We start from the raw sequence: 15,643 nt of genomic DNA, 5'->3' as shown, positions 1-15,643 counted from the left end.
ATTAAATAAGCTGGGAGGTGCTGAAATTCTCCAAATGTTGAAAATTGGGGATCCATCAAGACATAGTGATATTCTAATATAGTTTTTCTTCCAAGCTCAATTAGATTTTCTTAATTTTAGGTATGTTCTTGTATTTACAGAAATAATAACAGTTCATTTATTTTTTTTGAGATGTGGAACAATTGATAAGAAAATTATAGGAGAACTCTAGTGTGTCTTCTTTCCAGATGTTTAAGAAAATAGACTGAGCTTTCCTTCCAAGTTTATATTTGCAAAGCCAGGTGAAGAGACCTATAACTGGGCCCATCCAATCTGTTTTCCTGCTATCCTAGTCTGCCACATAGATTCACCTTATTCTTTTTTCCTTTTTTTTTTTTTTAATATGAAATGCTTCACGAATTTGCATGTTGTCCTTTCGCGGGGGCCATGCTAATCTTCTCTGTGTCGTTACAATTTTAGTATATGTGCTGCCGAAGCGAGCTCCAGATTCACTTTAAAGAACACTCATCATACCTCAGTGCAGAGGCAAGCAGCAGGGCTTAGCAGGCGAGCGTGCAAGACACCTCAGCAGTTGTTGTTTTTTTTTTTTCCCAGAGTTAAGAGACTCGGGGAACATGAATAAGTGAAATGTGGGCATGTATGAGTGAATACATCAGATGTCAGGGGACTGAATTTATTTGTGTCAAAAGAGAGCAGAGAATGCTATCCATTTATTGCTCTTATTTTTGAAATTGCTTTTCCTCTTTTATTTTGTTATTTTATTGTCTGTGATCATTGCAGAAGCATCAGAAATTACAGAAAAGCAGAGTGGTTTCTCTGGAAAAATTATAGATGGTGATGGATGACGATGTAATTGTGTGACAGTAAAACGCTGTATTGAGTACTGAGCTCCCCGCTGGATTAGAGAAAGAACACATGAGTAGATAAAAGCACAACAATTTTCTTTTCACTGTGTCTCAGGAGAAAACAATGCAGATCAGCATAGATGGAAGCAAATGAGATTAGTTAAAAGAAGGAACTTAAATAACGTAGACCAAGGCAGAATAATGATTATGAAAGAGATGACTCACCTAATAAAAGCATAAATGAGAAAAAGTGTTGTTTCAACCTAGATTTTATTGGTCCTTTTCCTGAGGTGCTTTTATGCATTAAGCAGGAGTCACACAATACAGAATGAGACAAAGAGTTGATAATTATATGGTTAGCTGAATTAAATGATTCTAGACCCCAAATTAAATATTTCACCTCTGTTTTCTAGGTCAACTATTTCAGTGAACCAAGTTGGTTGTAAAAATTCTGCTAGGCTATCAGGAGATGGCTCAAAAACATCTCCACGAACTAAGTAGAACTACCCTGGAAGAATATGCTGTGGGCAGGGACACACGGTATCTTTTAAAGCATCGAAAAAATTTTAGGGTCATGCAACCTACTCACACACTTAACCACCGTAAGATATAATGTAGAAAGTTCATGGAAAACACAGATTTCATACATGAAAAAAGACTAGGTCCTACACACACACGTATTTGAAATAGCCTATAGTAGCTATAAAGGAGTCTGATGAAACATAGATTCTATCTGACTTATCCAGCTTCTTAATAGAGAATAAAGAACTTCTCTGGAGAAAGAAGCTTTTACTCAAAACCTGCTTCTCTGAATCTTTCTGAGTCAAGCAAAAAAAGGAAACCAAAAAGGCCCAGAAGTCACAATGCAAGATGTGTATTTATTAGGATTGATTCACTAGTGTGTTTGGTTTTCCATCCTACATTAAGGCATGGACTTTGCCTGGAGGGTAAGAATTACCTGCAGGTCCTGCTCTTTTTTTAGTTAAGTCAGTGCTGAATGATGCATTAGGTATACAGAACAGCAGTCGCCAAACGGCCTTGAAAACTCCCGCAAAGAGAGCACATTGCATTTCATTATGTGACCCTGATGAGGGATGACATTTATATTAGGATAAGAAATGCCAGTATAATTGAAGGTATTGGAAATGGCCCGTTGAGGAAAGGTGATGAATTATCCATGGATTTAATCTAAGAAAAGAGGTTGGAGAAAAAATAAAGAGGTTTGATTTCATACACAACTTGTTCAAGATACAGCATCTTAAAGGATTTTGAATGGCATGTTCCTAGGTGTTCTTGTGGCCTCTTATTGGTAGGGAGAGTCAAATGAACAAGCTTGAAGGTCTTCCTATTTTAAAGTGGATGAGCGGAAAATGAGATTGCACAGTGGAGGCTGTCTGTGTCTGTCAGTAACGCTGCCTGGATTTCTTCTAATTGAAAACCAGATGAAGAGAGCTCAGATTATCAAAATGATGCTCTGCTTTGAGGGGTACTTTTGGGTAATGGCATAAACTCCGGTGCTAGACAGCTTGGTTTCAAATGCTAGTTCCTCTCCTTAATAGCTATATGACCTTGAGCAAAGTATTTAACCTCTGTTAGTTTTAATAGTCTTCATCCATAAAATGAGCACAATAATAAATCTTACCCCACCATTTTGTTTCAACTATGAAATGAATCAATACTGTTCAAGTATTTAGAGCATTTTTTGGCACAAAGTAAGCCCTCCATAGATGTTAATTGTTACGGATATGCATCTTCCCAAAATGAAAATTGCTTTATTATTTTTCATCTGATGATAAAAGTGATACGTGTTTATGAGACAGACTTTAGAGCTAGATAGGAAGAAGAGAAAAAGTCATTTGGAATCAATTTGCCCTCAGATAACTCCAGTTAACGTTTAGGTATTATCCTTCAAGATAGTTTTCTGTGTGTAAAACACACATAAATGTATAAAATTATGTCACGCACATATCTCATTGGGCCAGTCTCCTGCTGATTCCTACTCCATTCCACTCCTCAAATAAAAATACAGATTAACCCGTGACACTGTCATCTAGCACAATCCAGTGGTCCTCAAAGATTTCATCTTCTATAAATTTTTCTTGAGTACCTCACCCTCTTTCGAATCCCCATTATTATTGTACTATATGCTCCTTCCGTGGGGCCCTTAACACTTTTGCTTCTTTACCCAACAAATATGTATTGAATACTTTTTCTGTGTCAAGCATTGCAGGAGGCGTGGTGTGACAGTGGTCCCTGACTTGATGGAAGCTAAGTCTTTGGGGAGAAAAAAAAATGTACTAATCAAATACCCACACACGCACAACTTAGAAATAGTGGTAAATCTTATAAGGAATATTCCAGAGTAAATGCTCTATAATAAATTCATCTATAGGATGAATTCTAAACAATGATAGGAATTAGGATTGTAGAGAGACTATACATGTTATAAATCTGGTTATTGTAAGAATAACAATTAGGAGAAGAGAGAGGAGAATGGGAGGAAGGGAAAGGAGGGTAGAAGGAGAGAATGTGAAAACACTAAGATGCTCTTTTTTTTTTCTTCGAAGTGGAGGAGAGTGAGTTGTCTGCTTTTTCTCACACAATATCTTGTGGTTATATGAAGTTTAATAATTATATCTTCAAGTTATTTTCATTCTGTTGATATCAATTACAATTAAATTTAATAATTTCAAAAAAAATAGTATATAATTCACGTTTTAGGAAAATATTTTTCTCATTTCTTTTTCTCTCTGTCCACCAAACCACCTGTCATAATTCATTCTTAGAAAGATGTCTGGAATCATGTTTACCTAATGTTAATGCTTTCTGTTTGGTGGGGAAATTGTATAGTCGTTTGTTTTCATTCAATCAATTGTTCTTTCCTTTATATGTAAATTATTTAAGGTAAATGTATATCAGCTTTTTAGAAAAGTGGTTTTCCAAGACAAAATCAGAGAAGAAGACAAACCATAAAAGACTCTTATTCATAGGAAACAAACTGAGTGTTGCTGGAGGGGAGGGCGGTGGGGGATGGGGTAACTGGCTCTGGCTGATGGCCATTAAGGAGAGCACGTGATATAATGAGCACTGGATATTATATGAGACTGATGAATCACGGAACTGTATCTCTGAAAGTAGTAATATATATTAATTAATTGAATTTAAATTTTAAAAAAAGGAAAAAAAATGATAAGTGGTTTTCCTAAGAAAAAGAGACTGAGATTGAAACAATTATACCCAAATGGTTATAACAAAACCTTCCTTGAAAGTTGTCTTGAAGATTAAAAATGAGGTATGTAAGGTGCTTGGTACAAAGCCTGAAATACAGTGAGTGCTACATAGGGTAACTCTAACTTACTTGCGAGTTTTGCATTTGATGGACAGAGAGGTAGGGAGCCTCCATGGGCAATGGCTGACACAGTTTGGAGCATTTAGGCTTGAAAATCAAGATGATACAGATGAGGAAGTTCGGAGAATAAGAACAAGGTTCTAAAAAAGTTTAATAGGATAGATATGGAAGAGAAATGGAGCAAAGCAAAGCAATGCATTGGGAAAAACTGGCTTACAGTTTTCACGATCACTCTTGTTTATACCACAGAGGGAAGATAGGAGCCTCTACTGCTTTGTGTTCAGTGATTTGCATACTGTATTTTCCTTATCTCCTCTGTTAAGTCTTTAATCCAAGGTCTTATAATATCATCTCCTGTTTTTTCTTTTAATACTTCCGTAGTTCTGTTTTTTACATTTAAGTTTTAAATTTGTCTGTAAATGTGATTATGCTTATGCCATAAAGGATTATAACTTCATTTTTTTTCTGAATGGATAACCCCTGATCCCATCACCATATACTGAAAAAGCCATATTTTCCTCGTCTACTTAAAATGCCACCTTGATCATGATATGATCTCCATGTTGTTGTGGTAATTTTTATATATACATGGTCCGGTTTTGACCTGTATTCTGTTCCGTAATAAATTTGTCTAGTTCCTTGCCAATACTACCTTTGATTGCTGCAAATTTATATGACTCAACATAAAGCTAGTAAGAATGGAAAAGGTAAGATGGATTGGAGGGTTTTTTTTAAAGCAAGCAAAATCGACAGAACTCTGTGGCTGTTTGTATGCTGATGTGAGAGAGCAGAATAAAGCATGACTCCCAAATATCGAATTGTTTCTATTTGATGGATGATTGTCCAATTGTTGGGTTGAAAAATTTTTCTCCATCCTTCAAGATTCTTATAGCTGGACTCTGTTAAATTGGCATGAGACAGATCAACAGGAAAAATCAAGTGTAATTTCATATGTGTGGAGAATCTGCATAAATGTGAGACTCCAAAGACCATCAGGCAAAATGAGTAATATATGTCATACTGAATTAAGGAGGAGGTAGGGATCTGGAACTTCACAGGGAAAAAAAGCAATTCACAGAAGGATACAGAAGAGTAAATGTTTCGACTGTTGAGAAACAATGGGACATAGCCAAGAATTTTAACAAACAGACTTTGCTAAATTCCTCCCTGTCTACCACCCCTGGTTCAAATTATAATGTGGTTATCTGTGGTGACAGCTCTCTTACTGGGTCAGGTCCTCTTATCTAAATTCTTTTTTAGGCAGTTAGGGGGAAGGTTAAAGTTTCTTTCTGAGTGTTTGGGTCTTGTTTGTTTTCAGCTTAAAATAATCTGCATGCCAAAGTGGCACATGTTGGGGTGGCCTGCCCTTGGCCCCTACAGCATAAAGGGAAAACAGGAACAGGAGGAATAAAGAAACAGAAGGAAGAGCTACTATGTGGGGAAGGATGGTAAATCAAATTTGAACATGGTACATTTGACTTTCTTGCAAGATATGAGGTAGAGCAGACTTGCAGGTCTTGAGGTATGGAAGTTCTAACTAGAGATACAATTTTTAGGAGTCATCAAATGCAGATTACAGTTAAACTTGTGAGAATAGATGAAATGATTCCAGGAGTGGAATGAAAACAGTGGTTGACGTAGTCTTCAGCCTTGTACCTGGGTGGCTTCTTCTGGTGGCTGATAAGATTTCCCTTGCAGCCCTCTAGCAGATTCCCTAGGCAGCCTTAGCTTATCAGTGCAACCTCTACCCACTGCTGTGGGTCTTTTGAATCTACAGATTTGGATCCATAAGCTCTGCAAATACTCTAACAGTATTTCTGTGATAATTTATCATCTTCAATATTCTCCATTCTCTTATTCCAGGAATATTAGTTGGATGTAGAATCTCTTAGATGAATTTCACTATCTCTTATCTTTCCTATCTTATTTTTTGTCTTTTAAAGAAATTCTAGGGGCGCCTGGGTGGCTCAGTCGGTTAAGTGTCTGCCTTTAGCCCGGGTCGTGATCCCAGGATCCTGGGATCGAGCCCCGCATCGAGCCCTGCATTGGGTTCCCTGCTCAGCGGGAAGTCTGCTTTTCCCTCTGCCTCCCCCGACTTGTGCTCCTGCTCTCTCTTTCTCTCTCTCTCTCTCAAATAAATAAATAAAATCTTTTTTTAAAAAAAAATTCTACTTTCTAGGAACTTCTCTCATATTTATATTCTAACTTTTCCATTGACTCTTTTATTTTAGCAAGCCTATTTTTATTAGCTCTTTCTTGTTCTCTGATTGTTACATTACCGTGACATCTTGATCTTGTTATAGTGAAGGAAGATTTTCTTACATTTCTCTTAAGATAGTAGTTGAAAATATTAACAAATTTTCTCCAAATTATTTTTTTCATGTGGGTCATTTTACCTTCCTTCGTTTGGTTCTTTCAAGGCAGGTTTTCTTCAGATTCCTGATGAGCCATGATCATCTTTATTCAAGTTCAAGGGATGAAAAGCTGAATGAACTTGCATTTTGCTTTAGGGGGATGGGGCTGGATTGATGGTTTTATGAAGGATCTGAACATGGCAGATTGTGCAGGACTTCTGTGTGGAGCTATTAGTATTTTCCTTTACTTACTTATATTAATGAAGTTTTTGTTTTTAGTGAAGGGTCTTCAAATATTTCCCTCTTGCAGTGAGAGACGTAATGGCTACCTCTATATTTAGAGACTTAGTGTTATAACTCTTATTATTAGTTACCCTTTTCACTCCTGTACTCTTTCCTGGCTTCACTGTACTTGATGTTTTGGATATCTAAACGTTTTTGGTTGGACAAGACAATCTCAATTTCTTTCTCCCTCATTCATATCCTTTCTAGATACTTCAAACCATGGTTTATTTTACCTTTTTTCATTAAGTATCACTTCTTCATCTGCTTTGGCTCCTTTGTTTGTTAAATATTGTTTTCTGATGATTCTTCAGGTACCTTACTACCATTATGGATTTGTACATTTCTTCCCTGTGGTGGCATCTGTGATGAGAGAGGTAATAAATATATATGACCGTATTCTAGGAGTTTCACACAGGACAGTATATAATACAAGTAATTATAAAATTATACAGTTGTTCCAAGAGCTGAAAGTTTGGGAATCAGGAGAGTTGCTACTAGAATTTAAGAAACCAGGAAGTGCAAAGATTACAGACAGTTGGTACCAGCATTTTCAGATGCCCACAACACAAAAGTGGGCAATTCTTAGCAAAATTCTCAGTGTTTTATGGGCTTTGCCAAATGCATAATGCCATATACCTGCCATTACAGTATCAAGCAGAAAAGAGGAAGTATAGTCTTATTGAAAAAACAAGTACATATATTAGAATTTCTAATTTCATTTTGTTTTTAGTTTCCCAAAGAGTCTAGAAACACTGTATCAGTATGGGAGGCACCTTTCAATAAAAATGTATATGTGTGTTTGTGTGTACATTTTTTGTTTGACATAAAGGTTTGAGTTAAGGTAACCATTCAGGATTCTATAACAGTAAATAACTATGACTTGGAATTTATTTTTCTTAATAAAAATGGACAAGGAGGATTTTCCTATTACGGTGTTATCATTTGGCTTCTATCTTATGAATGACAATACTACCTTGCCCTTTTCTTCTCTAAAATGTTACAGGGGATTAAGAGGTTGGCAGTATAGACTCTTTTATTGTGTTTTAACAGTGACCTTGCAGATGTTATTATGGGCTGTTCGAACATTTATGATCTTTCTTTTGCCAGTTCCCTGTTAGCTTTATTCCATAAAAGAGCTTCTTATAGAAATACTTTTCAGTAGGCCTTGTTTATTTTATCTTCTCTTCCCCCAGGAGACAAGTTAAGAGTACAGATGGCATTTTCCGAGGATATTACTTTCATTTTATATCTTTATAAATTTGGATAGACAATTTTCACAATAACAGTGCTAAAATCCAAAACAAAAGAGGAATATTTTACAAAGTATAAATAATTCTTAAAGGGATTTATCATTTAACTCTTGCTTTCTTTGTTTGGGAAACCGCTTGTAGAGTAGTATTCTCTTAGCACCATATAAAATCAGTAGATTAAATGCAGAAAATATAAATAAAATAAATAAAAATAAAACCAAGAGTGCCCAGGGTTTATTACACTACTCATTTTTGTCATACTCTGGTAGAGTTTTAACGATTCTGAGACAGGAGTGAGAGCAATCACCATCACTCAACATGCTCAAAGCTTTCGTTATATATTCAGGATCCTTTAAAATCTCACCATTTTTTCAAGTGTCCTTTATTTTATCTTATTTTATTTTTAAATTGTTTATTTATTTTAGAGAGAGAGCTCACACAAGCAGGAGGGGCAGAGGGAGAGGGAGGGAGAAGCTTAAGCGGACTCAGTGGGGAGCCTGAGGTGGGGCTCCATCTCCCCACCCTGATATCATGACCTAAGTCGAAACCAAGAGTCTCTTAACTGACTGCACCAACCAGGTGCCCTCAAACATCTTCTAAACATCAAATTTTGGCCTCTTGCTTTTCCATGGGTTTAGCTAACCTGAGAGTCAATTCTAGGATATTTTCTTGTAATTTTTCTATACTTTAAACCAAGTATCTAAACTCAACAAGCTATAAAACAGCAGATTTGGAAAATCTCATTAAGTTTCTGTCCAGAACAGTCATACTTACAAAAACATTTTATATCAAAACGATTGCAGTCAGTTGTAATACTGTGTTCCAAACCTAGAGACAGGAATTATGTAACTTAACTTTTCTCTAAATATGTCATCTATTTCCTTCAAGTGAAAAAATGACTTTAGTTATAAGCACCTATATCCAGATCTCATTTAAATACTCTACATGAGCAAAACACTGAAGTTAGGAATCTGGAATCATATTTATATTCGTTATTTAATTCAGTATTTATGGAGTGCCAGATATTGTGCTAGTCAAATACTCTGACCTCAGTGATCTCATAGCTCACTAGTGAGAGAGAACAGCCCAGAAATAAGAAAATAAGAGCAATACAGTGTTCTAAGTGGAAGAGAGAGCTAGTATGCCAGGGCTGGGAAGCACAAAAGGGAGGGGTTATTGAAGAGGAAGGGAATGAAGAAAGGCTTCTGAGAGGAGGTTGGCAGAGCTGAATATTAACAGATGTGAAAGATTTATTCTGGTTGATATAGGAAAGATTAAAGAAGAACATCATGGTGTTTTTGGGCAAAGAAGACATATTGAAAACACAGACATATTAGCTAAGGCCAGATATATGGAGGAATCCAAGTATTCTAGTGTTGCTAAAACAAAACAAATATGTCATGGAGTAATGAGAGATGAACTTGGAGGGGTTGGCTGAGAGGGCTCAGCTCTCAAGGGAATAATCCTGTGTGTAACATCAAAGGCCTCAGAAGATACTGAAGTATGTTCAACAGGGGAGAAAAATGGATGGAATTGTGTTTTTCAAAGATCCCTCTGTTGGCTGCACAAAGAATAAATTTAAGAGGCAGAAGATCAGCTAAAATGTTATTTTAATAGCCAAGGTAAGACATAAGAACCTGTCCAAAGGTAGTCCGAATGGAGGCAAGATAAATTAGACCTAAAGAATTAGAAAGTAAAAATCAACATGACTTGCTGCCTGTTTGGAGGCTGGGAGTGAGAGACAGTCAGGAATAATGTCTGTATTTCTAGCTTGATTTCCTGGCTGAATGATCATACTGTCAGGGCAGGGGGAAGATAATAGGAGGACAAGGGGCTCCTGGCTGGTTCCTTCGGTGAAGCATGTGACTGTTGGTCTTGGGGTTGAGTTCAAGACCAACACTTTGGGTGTAGAGATTACTTAACAATAAAATCTTAAAAAAAAAGAAAACAGAGGAGAATGAGCTAGTCTGAGGGGGAGGATAGTGAGTTAAATTTGAACATGTTGCCTTTGAGGTTCCTGTGAGACACACAGGTTACAGAGACTGGTAGACGTTGAAGTGTACAAGTTGCAGCTGGAGATACATATTTAGAACTCATCAGATATAAGCTGTTGTTAAACCTGTAAGAGTAAAGGAGATTATTCCATGAAAGTGAGTTGGCTGGAATCCTAGGAACACTAAATTTCAATAGATGGGTGACAGAAGAAGAGCCCTGTAGAACGTTCTTGCTGGACGGTGCAAGAAACTACCCTCCTGGTATCTGAGAATCTATAGCTTTGCATTCACTTTGGACAAAATTTTGTTGCCAATTTTTATTGACTTCATATCACTCTTTTAAAATTTTTTCATGACTAAATGCAGGGGGCATACTTTAGGCTTCTAAGGCGTACGAGCCTTCAGAGGCCTCATTGCAGATGGCCCACACGACTGCATGTGAAGATAAGCATGTCCTAATACTTGTATTACTTTTCATGTTTTAAAATTTTGGATATTTACCAGACTTATTACGGGTCTTTATTTCCATTTTGCATAACACCTTTATAGCTTTTATTTTCATCCTCTAAATATCCCTTAGTTTCCAATTTTTTTCTGTGCAAAGACTGCTTTCATCAAATATAAGCTGGCATTCAATGACCTACCTCAATCATAGAAGAACACACTGTTTTTATTTACCTTAAAATATGGTGAAATTTCAATTTTAAAACAATTGTTCATGTACGTGAGAAAATTCCTTTCAGTTGGTGTTAGGAGATATTGGAATAGGTTTTCTTGTGAGTCGTTAAATGTTCTATCCAAAGAAATCTTTAGGTTAGATAAACACTGATCTTTAATAAAACGAGTGTAAATTCTATGTGGGCCATAGAAAGTCATACTAATATCAAGCTAGAAATTTGTGTGTGTGCACGCATGTGCATGTATGCAACTGTGCCCACATGCCAGCTTGTTTGTGCCAAATGGTGATCACCAAATGCAGTTGTAAATGAAAAGTCATAAATTCTAAAAGCTGAAAAGGATACATTATATTAAAGATATGGGAACTCAGGCCCAGAAAGAAAAGGCGAGTTGCCCAACATTGAGAGCAGAGCCCAGAGATTGAGCCTCTCAACTTCCCTTTTGAAATATATCATTGTGCTTTCAAATTATAGATCTATGGAATCATTGAATAAGAAGAATCCGTGATTATCCGGAGCTCACTTATAGCAGTCACCTACCCCAAATACTCTGCTATTTCTCTTGAAGGAAATTCATTTAGCATGCACACTGATCACAGCTGTTGGCCATGCTTTTTCTATAAATTTTACCACTATTGCTACTTCTCCTCTTTATCATTCATATATGACAGACATCTGAGCAGAGTTTCAGTATAAACTTCTTTTTTTTTTAATAATTTTTACTTTGTTATATTAGTCACCATGCAGTACATCCCCAGTTTTTGATGCAATTGGGGGGTTGATGCTTCCAGTTCTCAGTATCGCCTACAAGCCTCATTTGCAAAAGACATTGGAAAAGACATTGAATACAGGCCAGTGGTCTTTTGTATTTTGAATTGAGCTAGAAAATGCTGTGATGATGACTTCATTCAAGGAAGACTCAGTATTTTACTGACAATGAAGAAGTCAGGCAATTTCCAGGAGTGGAAGTTGGAATATGATTCATACATATATTGGTATTTTCTTTTATGAGTTTTTTGGTGTGGCAGTTACCCAAGTTTTCTGCTGAAATGAGTTGAAAGGCAATGAGCAGTCACTGAAGGGCTTCTCATCACCCTCCGGTATCATTAGGAAAATTGTATAGTGAGGACACAGAAGTTCATGGTACTTCCTTCTTTTGTTTGTATCTGTGTATTGTCTTTCTTCACTTTTCTTCCCTTCCCTTCTTCACGTCTCCTTTCTTACCTCTCCTCCACCTTGGTTTCATTGTTAAGCTTTTACTTTTTTTTTTTTCCACTCATAAGTGATGTTGGTTTTTTCTGTTCTCACTCTCTCTGTACGGTCCCTGCACACTGTGGTGTTCGATGCAGATGGCACAGAGTGGCCATTGATGCCATTGATCTTTGTGATGTCCTAACTCCTTGAACTTTTTTTTCCCCTTTCTTACTCATTGATAATGACTTTGCAAATGTAATTACCTCTTTATATTTGTTGAGCTGCTTCTTGCCGTCTGTGAATATTGTAGCATTCTGGACAGAGCTAAACTTTGGAATGTCCTATGAATGTGTTAGGTATTCAGTCTTAATCCTTTTCCCCACAGTTTTTGTTTTAATTCATTTTGTATGTTTCCTGCAGGTAGAAATAACCCAGGCAAGAGAATAACATTTGATATAGAGCAAAATATACTTATTTAGGAGAAAATAAGCTATGGGTCTAAATGAGTATCCTTTGGTTGAGAATTCAGTTATTTTCAAATGTGACCATTGAAATTGTATTCCATGTAATAGATGTGTAACATTGCCCTGGCAGGGCATAGAAGGGTCTCTGGTTGTTGAAAGAATTAGCTGTGCTTTCCTCTATAGTATGGCTTGTTCTCAGAGGGTGACCCATATTTTTCCCCAAGAGAAAGGGAAGCTCTGGACAACAGTACCCCAAAAGTACTGTATAGAACTGTGATTGTAGGTACAAAATTCTCTGGAGAAATAAGCCAAACACAGGACCATCAACCAACATTTTCACTTTTCAACTACTGGGATATAGATACTATCTATAGATAGATAGATAGTATCTATCTATATATAGATATAGTGTGTGTGTGTGTGTGTGTGTACACACATATGTATATATATATATATATGTATATATATATATATATGTATATATATATATATATGTATATATATATGTATATATATTTTGGACCCTGTGTTATTTTAAATATTTTTTTAAGATTTTATTTTTAAATCATATTTGTGTGCCTATATCTATCTATCTAATCCTGGAGTTTTATTCATGCAGAAGTTACTTCTCAAAATAAAAATTCTGAGCAGTTTATGACTTAATGACTGGTGTTGTTAACAGAGCTAGTAATGACAGCTGAATTATAAAACTAAAGTTAATAATCAGAGTCCACGAGACTTTCATGAGCTTTTATTTTGATCAGCCAAAATAATTGAAGTATTCTACTTCATAGTGAGAAGGGATTTTTCTTTATGAAATTTCACAGTTATAAAAGAATTCCAGGTCCACCTAATTGTAAGTAGAAATATTAAAGAAGCCAAAAACATCTTATTGCTTAAAATATTACCTCATATGTCCTGAAGTAAATGAAACAAAAGCGCACTGAGAGAGTTAATGCCAGTGTCTATTATCTGACATATTACTTAGGGACTGCCTCTGGCATTGTGGAGAAGTAGGTCATTTTAAGGTGACATTAGTCTTGAATGAGCACACGCCGAATATCACCTATACCAATAATATATAACTGGTCATTTTGTTTTTTTGAACATTACCTCATATTCCAAATTCCAATTTCAATGATTAAGAACATGGATAAAATGTCCACAATGTGTAAGGCTCTGAGTAATAGTTGGACATAATCAAGATGAAACCTGATTCACTCATTTGGTTACAGTAATAGCAAAATAAATGACAGGGACTGCAGCCATACACAACTTGAATTAGGATATTGTCATTCTGTGTCCAAAGGTGAAGTCTCCACCCACCCAGCAAGCTCATCAGCATTTACTTTTTCTTTTAACAGAAAATATGGGTAAGAGGGTAGAGACAGGTGATCACAAAGTCCTACTTCACTATGAGGAAAGCACCTGCAGTTTGTGTCCTGCTGGCGACGTTGGCACTCTTGTCTTTTTATACAACGATGCATTTGTACCAAAAAAGAGGTGTTGATTCTTGTGCGTGTGTATGGTGAGCTGTAAGTCTTTATATTAGAAAGACTCAAAAGAGTGTTATGCTTAGAGCCTAGTAAAATATGAAACTTGTGGCTGACGGAAGCTACAGATAAAGGAATGAGTTCAGTGTTGTACTCAGTGAAATTTAAAGAGTTCACCTCAAGAAGTGAAGACAATTAGGTAACTTGAAAGTGGACGTGTTTCTGGTTTGGTGAATAGCGTGGATTTGGCATTCAAAATCTATTTCTAAGTCAATGATAAAATATAATGCTCACAATATACTTAGAGTTTATTTTCTGCAACACATAGTATGTTCCGGAATATTAAGGGAACTGTCATCGTGCTGCAAATAGCTGTATTTGTCATCATCCAAAAGAGAATGAAGAAACTTCAGTACAGTGGTATCATTCCTCAGGGTATAATTTTAATGCTGAAGAAAAGACATCTGTAGGTTTTAATAAGCCTAGAAAGTGTCTTAAAATCAGAAATTATACACAAATATTTTGGTGTGGATTAAACTAAAGACACAGGATTACATGGTTTCAGGGCCAGAGACATCTTAGACCAACATACTAAAATGCTTGTAGTATATGGGATTTTTAAAAAATGAGTATGACTTTCAAGAAAAATTGATTCTTCCCTAATCCTCCAAATGATGGTGATATAAATATATCATTTATATTTCATTTTGATTGTTTAATTTTTATGTATCAGTTTGATAATATGCATAACATTAAAAGCAGTAATCTTAAGATCTTGTAGTGTTCTGTATGTTAACTATACTGGAATTTAAAATAAAATAAAAATAAGAAAGATCTTTTAGTGGTGTTTAAGAAATCCCTTTAAAAATAAAAATATGTCAGAATAAAAACTTGCCACTTAAATTCCATATTTCAGTCCTAGCTTTGATTTCTTCAGCTGAAAAGTAATGTACATTAAGAGGTTAGGAGTTATATGCTTTTAGAATGTGCTTTATACCTCCTTTATAATAGTCATTTTATTTAATTAATTGTTTTTTAAATTCTTTGTCCAAAATCTGTCTTCTCACCTTCACTAGAAACTTTACGAGGGCAGAGAACATTCTCTTGTTCACTCTTGAATATTTGAGACATACCATAGCCACTGGCACAAAATAGTACTCATAAATATTAATAGGACCAATGAATGAGTAAATCAATGAATAAGTAAACAAATGGGCTCAGAGTAGAGGATAAGTATTAGTGAGAGCCAACTATAAATTGATAAATTAATCTCTAATTTTTAGCTGAAACAAATTAGGGACAATTTATGAAATTTAAAACTTTATGTAAAGATCACATGCATAAACTGAAAACAACAATGCTCATCCTTTTTTTCTCCGTTGAAATGGTATGAGAATGGTTTGGAAAAATGTTCAACTAAGCATCTTAGTTCTGCTCTTTATACATCTATTAAAAATGAATTTATAGACACTAAACATTTTAACATAATGCTTATAATATTCTCTGATTCCCTAAGCTTTAGGATTTCATAATTGCTCATTCTCTCCCCATCCCTACCCACAAAATAGCATTAACGTGACTATATTCTTGCTTTGATTTTGTGCTATGATGGAAAACCATTAGTAACATGCTCTCTGAGTTAAAGTAGCATGCAGGTAATTGAAGTATATTGGATTTTTCTGGTCTCTGATAACATCTCACAGTGAATTCCCATCCTTGCAGCCAGTGCTGACATTAA

At 35.7% G+C, this 15,643-nt stretch overlaps 1 non-coding gene across 1 annotated transcript; it reads right to left on the bottom strand.

Annotated features, from left to right (window-relative positions):
- Positions 1 to 376: 376 nt before the first annotated feature.
- LOC113255401 (U6 spliceosomal RNA) lies at positions 377 to 483 on the bottom strand. The gene has a single exon (XR_003316278.1). It is a non-coding gene; the product is annotated as a U6 spliceosomal RNA (small nuclear RNA).
- Positions 484 to 15,643: the final 15,160 nt, after the last annotated feature.

This window comes from Ursus arctos, unplaced genomic scaffold (genome assembly GCF_023065955.2).
Source record: "Ursus arctos isolate Adak ecotype North America unplaced genomic scaffold, UrsArc2.0 scaffold_5, whole genome shotgun sequence".
Taxonomy (NCBI): Eukaryota; Metazoa; Chordata; class Mammalia; order Carnivora; family Ursidae; genus Ursus; species Ursus arctos.
The sequence above is the reverse complement of the archived record's forward strand: the minus strand, read 5'-3'. Positions and strand labels throughout refer to the sequence as shown.